This window comes from Limulus polyphemus, unplaced genomic scaffold, assembly GCF_000517525.1.
Source record: "Limulus polyphemus unplaced genomic scaffold, Limulus_polyphemus-2.1.2 Scaffold1063, whole genome shotgun sequence".
Classification (NCBI taxonomy): Eukaryota; Metazoa; Arthropoda; class Merostomata; order Xiphosura; family Limulidae; genus Limulus; species Limulus polyphemus.
This window is the reverse complement of record NW_013666673.1, coordinates 158,911-168,225: the sequence shown is the minus strand read 5'-3', so window position 1 is coordinate 168,225 and position 9,315 is coordinate 158,911. Positions and strand designations below refer to the sequence as shown.

The 9,315-nt window shown below is 32.1% G+C and overlaps 1 protein-coding gene across 4 annotated transcripts in view; it reads left to right on the top strand.

The window, feature by feature from the left end:
• The window catches only part of LOC106461945, a 101,144-nt gene that overhangs the window by 86,924 nt on the left and 4,905 nt on the right, over positions 1–9,315 (top strand). For 2 of the 4 annotated variants that reach the window (XR_002611115.1, XR_002611112.1), the window contains exon 9: positions 3,145–3,229. The gene's annotated coding sequence lies outside the window, so the exon portion shown is untranslated. Of the gene's footprint in view, positions 1–1,323; positions 1,575–3,144; positions 3,230–9,021; positions 9,271–9,315 lie in introns of those variants that run through there. The other 2 variants (XR_002611113.1, XR_002611114.1) reach the window with 2 other exon arrangements.

Here is a 9,315-nt window from a genome sequence, read left to right as displayed (position 1 = left end):
CATTGCTCAACATCATGAAAATTAAACCTTATTTTCAATAAGCAATCCTGAAAAATATTTGGGGGTGCTTAACTTTTTTCCAGGTGTATATATTGGGATAATGCAAAATATTAGTTTTATATATAAATACTGAATTGTATAATTCATGTTACCAAAAAACTTTGAAATAATCATTTGATTTGTAATTAAAGATCCATATATATATATGCATTTGGAATAACTAATAAGTTTAAATGAAAAATAAAGAAATAGAATTTCTGGTTTGTAGAAACGAAAGGATTATTTAGTTTAGATGAACACAAGATCAATTTGCCATCAGCTGTTATGCATCAGTGTCCACAATGTTTGTATGAGTAACCATGTGACGACCTAATAAGAATCAGCGCCTTAACAGTAGACAGTCTCAAAGTTTTATGAAATTTTAATCTTAAAGGTGAATGGATGGATAAACAGAGACATAATATCAACAATTTTAATAACCAAACTGAACTTTGAATTCTATCAGCCCCCTCTATTCTTAGTGAAAAGTCAGTAAGGGTGAATTGTTATTTGGTGATTGTATGTTTTCAATATTAATGACGTCAACTAGAAAGAACACACATACATCCAACTTTGTATTTCTTACTTGACACTGTGTTTTTGAACACATATGTGATGTAAGTTACATCTCTAATGCAGAAAAATACTCAAAGATTTATGAAAAAATGTTAAGTATTGCTATTCTATAATAGTGATTAAACATAATTATTATGTAGCAAAACGATTATTAACTAGATGTTAAAATTAAAGTTAGTGAAACATGCATTATATGTGTATAGCAAGTTTGTATGTTAAAAAGTGTTCTTTTCAGGACATAAGTAGTTATAGAAGGAAACTATTATATGTATCTTAAATCATTAAATACTTATAAAAACGTTAGGTGTGATAAAATTATTTCATGACAGATAATTGTAATTATTTGTCTTGTTCAAAAGAATGTGTGATTAAAACTGACATGTGTAACACTGTTATAATAGTTTTACTCAGGACATTGATGATGTAATCGCATGTTGAGACACATTTGAAAAAAAATTGCCTTAGTAACACAATGTATATGTAGAACATCATCCACTATTGTAAAATATGAGTAGACGAAAAGTATAAAATAACGACAGTGAAATGGTTGTCATAAGTTTGCATGTTAAATAAGCACCCTTTTCAGGATGCTAAATGATTTACATATAAACGGTCAGAAAATGTAAAAAAGTATGATTAGATATAGAACTAATCTATTAGTGTTTTATAGATAAATCAACTGTACTAAATCTAGTCTTTTATTACAAGTTGAAACATGTATGATGATCTCATCATGGTTGTTGTTCCACTATGATGTCATGTCCGCCTCTCATAGTGGACTAGCACTCTCTGGTGCCACTTCATGGAACTATGGCGTCATCGTCTCTACCTCTTCCCTTCCCCTCCCCATTGCCTCAGGTGGACATGCGTGTAGCGCCCTCTAGCGGCGTGTTGCACGGTCCCTGCCTTAACTACTCAAGATTTCATTTTGAAAAATCCAACTCTTAAATAGGATAGACCATTGCATTTCTAAAATAAACTGTTTTGGTAATTGATTTTGTTTGTTTGTTTGTTTAGAATTAAGCACAAAGCTACACGATGGGCTATCTGTGCTTTGCCCACCATGGGTATCAAAACCCGGTTTCTAGCATTGTAAGTCCACAGACATACCACTGTGCCACTGGGGGCTTGATCATTGATAAATATTGAAAAACATTTAGAATACGTAGACTTCTCATTTAACCATTAAATTATTTAGAAGGAGGCCGTCTTCTCTAAAACACTCCTATTTTGGCATCATCGTTTGTTTTTAAGGTATAAATATTTCAAAACGACTATTACAACAAAGAGCATTCACCTTGCTGTAATAATTATCTTTTTGCTAATACCTATCATGGATTAGTCGGCGAATGTCTTTAAATCACTTCATTATACTTAAGTTCAACGAGAGTGTTAAATTTAGCTATTTTTAGAAGCAATAATTTATTGCAGGTTTGTTTATGTAATGCCTAAGAATCATATGTTGTGTAGTTCAATTGTTGTGAATTGGTGTTTGTTGTATTATTGTGTCATGCTACTAGAACCTTCTAAAAATTTTCTTATAGCTTGATTGAGTATTATTGCATCATAATATTTCATACTGTGTAGGACATTCTGTCCTTGGTCTAGCTATAAATATGCGTAGAAGACATAGCTATATAGTAAGACAGAGTTAGTTAGATTGAATAGATAGTTCTAGACTGCATGATTGTGAGTTTAGGCATAAAGAGCGTATAGTGGCGATTTCTAAATTATCACAGATTGTATTGTAATAACAGAGTAGAGAAGATATAGTATGTCTTGTCAATTGTGTTCTAAAGTAACTGAGCCAACATGTTTGGATTTTGACGAAAAGAGACGATTATTCAAAGCTCTGGATACAACTGTAGTGATTAACTGTGTATTGGACATTTGTATATATGTTTGACTAGCTTAGATATATTATTCAAAAGTGGAGTGTATACTGTTTGTTGATTATTGAATTTATCGCGAACAAGTCACAGACACCTACTGTAAAGAATCCGGCCCATCCATACATAAAAATCTGACAGTTTTTTGAGAAATGAAACTGCTTTTACTTGGAAAATTCTTAGAAAAATATCCTCCCTTCCCTAAAACAGTGGTACAGGTTTTGCGGGAGAGTTTTCTACAAAGAGCAAACTCAATCAATAATAATAACAGGTGGCATATAGAAACTTATCAGTTTTTCTACTCAAGTATAACACTAAATGATCTTCGTCTTAAGCTTTCAGTAATATTTGTTCTAAAGAGTGAGAAACGTGATCAGTTAACATCTTCTTTAGCTATCTTTATATAAAAAAAAAAGCCTCAACACGTTTTCAAGGCTTTACTCCCTTGCACCATAATTATCTTTAACTGTAGCTATGGAAATACAGTGGAAATGTAAAATATAGCGAGTAGTTATTTTTACATTCAATACACATTTTGTTAGTTTTGCTTTTACCCGTCGTTTGCTAGATGTAACATTGTTGCGACCTTTTTCAGTAATATAAGTAATAATAATTTTATCTTGTTTTTCAATTTGACTAGAATGCATTCCAGAAGTAATTCTGACTCGTCTATTCCCGATCATCCACATATTATTGTGACTGAAGATGTTTCTAATTCCGATGAGGTAATAGTTCTCAGTTAAGCTTAATATTCGAGATGATTGAGCCTGATTTATCGTTATAGCTTAACATATCAGACATGATATAGCAAGACTTCTTGTTCAAGTATAGCGTACGATATATATATATATATGATTTAGTAAATAAGAAATGATTAATGTCAGTTATGGTGTCGATTAGAAAGTCATATATCAAATTTATGTTTCAACTTTTTATTTCTCAGTGAAACATTATTATGATAAAAGTTTTCTTCAACATTTTTTCAAAATGAATTAGTCTCTGGTGGGCGTGTAAGTCAGTACGAATGTTAAAATGACTGTATTCAGAAAATCGATGGTTACAATTAGACTCTGGGTGTAGGTCAGTTCGACCACGAGGTAGACAACGTACACAGTCGTGTGGTGTGTTCTGATGGCATCATGGTCACACTTCTTGGTGCTTTGAGTATAAAAGCCATCGTACAAAATAACATTCAACCAGTTTTGAAGAAGTCACACGGTATGTGAAAGAAAGTTCCAACGCCCTATAATTTCAATAATTGAGTACAGTTTAAATTTGTCCTTGATATAGTGAAATTCTTTCAAATCTGGCACCTAGATTTTAACACGAAAATCATGGTTAGTATAGAAAAGCAATTAAGTAACACGAGAGATTTATACAATTTAAGACGTATATTCGATTATCTTCAGTACTTTATTAGTATCAGGGCTCTAAAGAAATGAATAAAAAAGTCAATAGATTTATGTGTTTAAATTCCCTTGAAATGTTTGCAGAAGAAACTAAACTGAACTTGTTTTTGATCCGCCGAAACTTAGACATATTTAAACTGAGTTGGAAAGTGTATAATTAGAGACGTGGTATTTCAAAATATTATGTTACTCCTGCATTTCGTGACCATTGAGAATGTATTTAAGTCGTAAAGATAACATTTAAGTAAATTGACATACTCGAGATCCCTCTTAATTATCTTATTTTTTTTTCTTCTTTTTTATAAAACAATTGACTAATTTGAAACTTCATAAAAAAGTAAACTGTATGTGAATAATTACATTTAACATAAAGTTAGCTAAATTGGGACCAGAAAAGCAATGAGTAAATCGTTTTTATTTTATCTATGGGATTTTGAGTTAGTTTAATAATAGACCTATTGGTATTTCTTTGGTTTGCTGACCCAAGCTGTGCTGATGAACCTTGAATAGGCAAAACTGTAGACCACAGTAGAAGGTACGGCCAATCAAATAATGCATTAGGCTTCTTTAACATATGTATACGTTCATATTTTACAAAATCTTGAATAATTCGCATGTTCGATGAAAGTTTCTGACATTTGTTACACTTTTTTATCTCGGAATTACATTGAATATCATTTACGTAATCAAAGTTTCACCTAGGAATGATAAAGTAGACGATTTTTAAATTGGTAACAAAATTAATCTAACATATTGTCAATCGAACATATTTCAAGTTATTGCGAGAGTATACGAAGAATAGTTAACAATACGCAAAGTTATTCGTTTTGCTGTTTCCTCATTACTTGATTATGCTATTGGTTGCAATGTATTCTAGATCGTCTACAACAAAATATTATTTCATGTAAGAAATATGTAAAAACTAGATACAGAAACGTTTTAAACATTCTAGTTTAAAACAATCAGAGACATTAAGTAGTTTTTAGTTGTTATCCTAAAACTACCAACTATAAAGAATTGCGTGCGTTTAAAAAGTAGATATCTATGAGACCAAAAATTACAAATATATTTGAATTTTTCAACAACAAACCTTGGATTCAGTTGACAAAAGATATCTTCATATCTTTAACTGTATCAGCAATTTTGTAAACGTTTCTCCAATCTAAGCTATTTTAATAGGCTACAATAGACCAAAATTTTGGGGGTGGGGGAAAACAGACCAAAATTTAAAGGGTGGGACAAATAAGCCGAAATTTCGGTAATTTTATTTGTATCATACGAATAATGACAAAACAATTCCCCAATGAATTTATGCACTTGAGTAACCGGTCTACATAGGTGAATTAATTAATTATCACACTTAATTGGTATAGTTATTGATATATTTTAATTAAACATTTATGTATCATTTTCAAATAAAATTACAGTTCATTTACATTTCAAAGCACAAAGCCCATCTTTCTGTTTCATGTAGCAAGACAGAACGGTTTATTTCAAACATAGCAAGACCAGACACCATATCTTGTCCCATGGTGGATCGGAGATAGCTCTTTAGTCTCTTGAAACAGCCTAAGAGCGCTCAGTGGATGCTGAAGTCATGGAGACTGTTGCAAAGAGGCTCAGCGGGTTGTAAATCAGGAAAGGAAATGGGTTTTAGGAACTAGGTATACGCTTAGAAGGAACAGTGTGGTAATAGGTATAAAAAAAGCAAATAGAAAAGATAGGGGGTTCTTATTTTATATTCTAGCTTGTTAATATTGGTAATTTGAGTTGCTAATTCGTAAGAAACTATATACTTTGTACTTGGACACCACAAACATTTAATTTGAACCAATACTGCATTCAACATACCACGTGACACACAAACATCGATATTTAGGTATGTTCTTATAATATTTACTTTTAAATTAAAAAAATAACTAATGTATAATACTAAAATTTAAATTATAGTCTACAATTTCATACCAGCTTATTGACATAAATTCATAAAATAGTAGTTCCATAACGCGATGACATGACCTTTGACTCGTGACGATACGGTTAATAAACATCTTCAATGGTACTAAACTTAACAAACTGAGAACTAGGTACACGGCGTGTACCCGCGTCTACCCCCATTTCCATCACTGGTGTAAATGCTAGGATAGAAGTATTTCAAGATTTTTTTCTCACCGACAGTATCAACAAAATTTGCTGACCTATCTGTTTCAGATTCTTTCGAACACTTGATTTGCCATATTTCGAATTTAGCCTTTATGCTGGTGAGCGAATTACTCGAATCTTCTTTGTAGCCTCTGTAAATATGCTGCTGAAGTATTTCTTTTTCTACATCTGATCAATACTTTTGTAAGGTTCTTTATATGCTGTATAAACTCTAAAAGTTCAGCGTTGGGATCTTGCAGCGCCTGAGATATGAGCAACAGGGGCTTTGTGAAGCGTGTACATACGCACAGAGAATAATAAGCGAGCGACATATGATGACAGAGAGAAATTCCGAATCTTTGGAAGAGGTTGCTGAGTCAGTGCACTCAGTTCTGTTTTGGAGCGTGTCAAGTATAACGAGGATTATATCAACAAACCTGACGACTATTCCATCACGTTTCACTCAGTGAGACTAGAATAATTCTTTGATCAGAATCGATAACCCTTACCAGCTTTAGTTTAGTGTAGCTGAGTTTTAATGAAATTTTACAAATGCAGTTTAAGACATCACATATTTAAGCTTCAAGGGCAACAACGAGATGTACGGTTGGAGAAACGCTTTGTTTGTTTGTTTGAAGTTAAGCAAAAGCTAACAATGGGCTATCTGTGCTCTGCCCACCACAGCTATCGAAACCTGGTTTCTAGCGTTGTAAGTCCGCAGACATACCGCTGTGCTACTGGGGGCCTGGAGAAACGCATAAAAATTATCTTTGAATAATTTCTTCGCACGATCGCTTAAGTTCCTTTTACGTGATCTTTCATTACAGCACAACCATTGTAATCTTGACCACACATCTTCAACAGATCAAGGACTCATCCTTTCAATGCTTAGATGGGTTTATTAGTGGTTGCCTCGTATGTTCTTGATAGTAGAGTCGTATGCACTTTCAGCTATAGTGGTAAAACATGGAGCAGAGTTAATGTCTACAACAACTGCATCTCTCATGATATCACAAGTAGTGTTGATAATCTCATTCTGAATCTTCCAAATGAGATATGCAACATTCTTTACACATGCTTGTAAATACTAAATAAAATTAACATCGCCAGCTTGCAGATGAAAGCGTAAACTGGCTTTGAAATTGCCGTCATTAAATCCTGATGATGACAAAACCTTGTCGAAACGTTGTACATTTGCTGTTATGTTAAACTTATATTAAAGTTTTTCTTCATTACCCATTCAAGCCGTCTCCAGCCATTCCGAAGGTAAAATGTGTAAAATCCTCAATATGTGTCATACAGTAAGAGGACTAACTAGCCAAAAGCAAAAACGTACTTCTTCTTTTCTGTCGTATTTTCCAACAAATGTAGTGACTTTTCAAACATAGTAACATTTGTTACGGTGTGCAGGCCTTTTACAAGTCGGCCAAGAATGATTACAATTTTATTTTATTTGTTATAGACATTATTATAAGGCCTATTAAATTTTTAAACACTACATTCTTAATTCAGACACTCTATCTAATTCTTGAAATTTCCTAAGGGACTGGATTAAGAATTTAGCGTTTAAAAATGTAATAGGCCTAAAAGAATAGTATTGGTTTCTAAATTTTACAGAGTAGACTAAAGGTTTGAAACCATGTTTATAAAAAAAGCGACTAATCCCACTCCAGAGAATATATATATATATTCAAACCCAACGTTTCAGCTTACGCCTTTCTAAGGGCTACAACGTCCGGTTTGAATAACATCGTTCAAGTTTTTTATGGAGTGTGATTAGTTGTTTTTTATAAACATATAGTAGGCCTAATACTAATGTTTTATGACAGATACAGCTGTAACTACATTACACGACATCCAAAGTTCAAAGACATTTCACTTGTTTGTCAACAATAAAATATGTCACGGAATGCGTGTACCGTGGTGTTTATGTAATATATATCAATGTAATATATAATAAACTATGTATTTATGTTTTAGGAAGGAGCATTCTTTTACAAAAAAAAAAAAAGGAAAATATTTAAACCAGTATATCGTAGAATAGGAACGAACCTATAACACTCTGTATATTAGACAGTGGTCTTTATCCACGACGCAACACTTTAAGTTGAGTACAGCTTACATGTTTTTAAACAATGGTCTCACCAGCTGTATAACGTGATTTTATTTGGAGAAGAAGCCGAAAATCAGCTTCTTATGAAAAAATTGGCAGTAGCAGCAAATACACGCGAAATATTTTCTGTCATCTAGAGTTTGACAGAGAATAACTAAAATCTGTGACATTGAACGCACAGTTCAGATATGTATGTACCATGTGTTTGTATTTAAAAAGTGATATCTATAACAAAAACATTGCCAATGTAAAAAATGCCAACTTATGAAAAGCGCCAAGCTATAAAAAATAAGATATTAGACACTTAAGGTTGCCTCAACTATTTCATCTAGCCTGGCTTGTGTGTCTGGTATTTCCATTTTATATGATTGAGCTCCTTTTATAACTTGGCGTATTTTGTGTTTGTTTTTTTGTTTTCACATTCACAATTACAATAATATAAACTTTGGAAACCTTTCTAAAAACTTTACACTCACTTCAACGGTTCGTTAAGTTTTATTAAACAAAGAATTAAGTAAAAAGTTTTATTCAAAGTTCTATCAAATTTTAATGGTATCATTGTGTAACTTGTGGATGAATGATAATTAGTTTGAAGATAGTTCATTATCATATTAAAACATATAATAGAAGGTACTAAATACTTTCGGTTTTAGGAATAAAGGTATATTTTAGACATTGTTATATGTAGTCAAATCATAGCATTATATTAAGTAATAAATAAACAGCTGCTTTATAGGTTTATATTTTCAGGTTGTTTTGGTTTTAATATTTAGAATATCGTGATACTAACTGTGAAAATGTTCATAAGCTTACAAGTGTTTTAATAAGTTTGATGGTACCCATATTTTTTCAGCCGTCTGTTACAGAAGAGATCGACTACACAGATTACGACAATCAGTGTTTAGATGAGACAGTATCGGTTGAAGATTGTTAAGATGATTTGTAGTACAAAAGATTTACTCTAGCTGGCGCTAGTAGTTTCTAGAATCAAAACCTAATCGTTATACTTCTCATATTAACAACAGCGACAAAAAATCTAATTTGGAAACTTCTGTACCATATATTTTGGTGTCAAAACAAAACTTTGCAGAATATTTTAATCAACAAGATTTATACTACACTTATACATATATATATATATATGTAT